At 40.4% G+C, this 2,680-nt stretch overlaps 1 long non-coding RNA gene across 1 annotated transcript; it reads left to right on the top strand.

Moving 5' to 3' along the window:
* The first annotated feature begins 374 nt into the window (after positions 1 to 374).
* Positions 375 to 2,326, top strand: LOC143736670 (uncharacterized). Its single transcript, XR_013203548.1, has 4 exons — positions 375 to 464; positions 1,328 to 1,447; positions 1,568 to 1,633; positions 1,803 to 2,326. It is a non-coding gene; the product is annotated as an uncharacterized LOC143736670 (long non-coding RNA).
* The last annotated feature ends 354 nt before the right edge of the window (positions 2,327 to 2,680 follow it).

Raw genomic sequence — 2,680 nt, 5'->3', positions numbered from 1 at the left:
TGATATAGACGAGCTCGAGTTGATTTTATTTTTTTCCTATAAAGATTGTTGTTCACGTATTTTTAGTTTTTTAATTCAGGTCCATTAGACCACTGTCCGCGCTAAAACATACAGCAGGAACGGTTCTAGAGGCGGGGCCACGGGGGCCCTGGGCCCTGCTGAAATCTGATTGGCCCCTGATTGGCCCCCGTTCCATCAATCACCGACGAGAAGAGCAACCGGAGAATTCTTCACAACGATCACAGATGCAATTCCACCCCCAAACAACTGGCGCACTGCAGCAGTAATGTGTTGATTAAACTTGGGAGAAGAAGCAGTGCTTGAAACTAATGCTCGAAATCGATGCGAATCGCCAAAAAAAATTGCTCATGGCTTGATCAATTACCAGAACATTCTCTGACGTTATGCCAGTACGCGGGAGAAAGAATCCATCTAACAGTTATCCAATTTGAAGACAATTCTTGGTGAGTCACAAATCCTCGAGTTGGTTGTCATTAAAATATGAAAGTATATTTAGCTGCTGCTTTTACTTATTTTAGGTTTGTTAACTAAATTGTGGAAGAAGCACTGTCGAAGTAAACCAATAAACTTGTAACGTTAAGCCATTAAACTTGTTAGCAATGTTAACATGTTTTGCTAAGATAGCGCTAGCAAAGATTCTATAGTTAACTTTATCAAACGTCTATGGCGCTAACTTTAGAGTTTTTGCATGACCTAACCGCCTTGTATGTAACTATACATATGTGATAATGTTAACTATCGTGTTTGGCAGATATAGTGAGCATGAAAAAAAAGGGACAGACACAGGGAGCCATTCAGAGGTTTTTTACAAAATTAACCGATGATACCACTGAAAGTGAGGGTTTAAGCAAGGAGAGGTCAGAGGACAGAATCAACCAGCAGGCAGCTGAGGACCAGGGTAGCCAGGTCAGAGAAAACATGATGTAGGCAAAGCCAGACGATAGACACAATGCAATGTATTAAATGGTATTCATTGAAATTGCAACGAGGAGAAATGTACTGCTTGCTGAGGGTCTGAAAATAATGACTCCAAAATGGATGTTTCTGCTCGCAGCTACTAGTACCAGAAAAGTTAGCAATAACTGCTCATATTAACCTAATTTTCAGAAGAATGCCCAGCTGATGTCAAGTAACGTATACAGTTCAACTTTAGCTGTCATTGTTACCCTTTCTAGGTTAACATGATTAATGTTGTATGGATTGCATTTTATTATTTTATTTCTTAAACGGAACTAAATTTATAGTTGTCAGATGGCATGTTGAATAGAAGCATGGATTATTTTTGTGACACATATTTCTGTTTTAGCTCCATGTGAAGGCACAGGTTCAGATGATGACAGCCAGAATGAGAGTGAACCTGATGACTTCAACCCACAATCTCCAGAACCACCCAGACCAGAGTCCCCAGATAGTGCTGCTTCCAACGGTGGGCTACTATCTTCTTACTGTGTGCATATTTTAAATAAGATGAGAGAAACATTACAGGCAATGTTTGTGGTACTGACTCTGAGGTTATGTTTAATTGTTTTTCATTTGCTTCTTGTAGACATTTCCCGGTGCCTAGCAGAGGGCTCGGTGCGGCGAAGTTGTGTTGCTCCACCTGGACCTGATGGTATGCCTATATTTTCATCCTGTTGAAGTCCTCAATGGACATTTAACAAACTATGCATTGATTAACAATAATTTACTGTTTATAAGCGACAACATGATTATGAAACTTAAAAGGTGGAATTCAGAAAGAAGTTATAAAAATATATATATTTTTGTTTGCTTCTCTCCAGACATTTCCCAGTCCAGAGCAGATGGTCCAGTGCAACCTGTCCTCAAGGTTTTCCCCAAGACACAGCATGGGAACAGGAAGAGAGCATTCATTGAGACCTGATACAAAGACTTTACGTGGCTGGAGTATTCTGTCTCTAGAGACTCTGTTTTTTGCTACCCTTGGCGCCACTTTTAGCTCCCAAATGCCCCAATGTCTATATTTAGGTCAGAATCAGGGTTCTCTAATTGGAAAAAAAGCACTGTGCAGAAATGGTGGCTTTAAAGATCATTGCAAATCAGAACATCACAGAAGTGCTGTGTTTGCTTGGACACAGCACAAATTAGTCATTGAAAAAAAACCTCCATGATCGAATCAATAAACAAAGAAAGGGAAAAAAAGAGTTAGAGAGAACCAGATATATATCAAAACCATTGCTCAGGTGCTGCTCTTAACAGCTGTTCAAAACATGTCTCAGCGTGGACACAGGGAATCTGAAGGCTCGGATAACCCCGGCAATTTCTTAGCCATCTTGGATGCAATTGCACAGCACGATTCATTAATTGAGGCCTATTTTGAGGCTATGTGGAAAGCGGTTGAGGAAATGGCTGTAAAATGTGACCTCAGCTTGAAAAAGACTGAGAAGAGGCAGCCAAAGATGAACACATGATTGTGTGATTACATAATAACTGCACCATCTGGTGAGCGTAAAGTCAATAAAGATGATGGGGAAAGCTTTAAGAGACAAGTGTACAACCCGGTGCTTGATTCAATGGCTGGTGAGTTGCAAAGACGGTTCTCTAAACCCAATTTGGTTCTCTAAACCCAACTGCAAAATTACAAAGGGAATTCAAGCACTTCACCCACAAAGTGTTACCTTTTTACAGGAAGAGGCTCTTT

Source organism: Siphateles boraxobius, unplaced genomic scaffold (genome assembly GCF_051911475.1).
Source record: "Siphateles boraxobius isolate OS27281-9 unplaced genomic scaffold, OSU_SipBor_1 130, whole genome shotgun sequence".
In the NCBI taxonomy this organism is placed as follows: Eukaryota; Metazoa; Chordata; class Actinopteri; order Cypriniformes; family Leuciscidae; genus Siphateles; species Siphateles boraxobius.
This window is presented reverse-complemented; position numbering and strand designations above follow the sequence as displayed.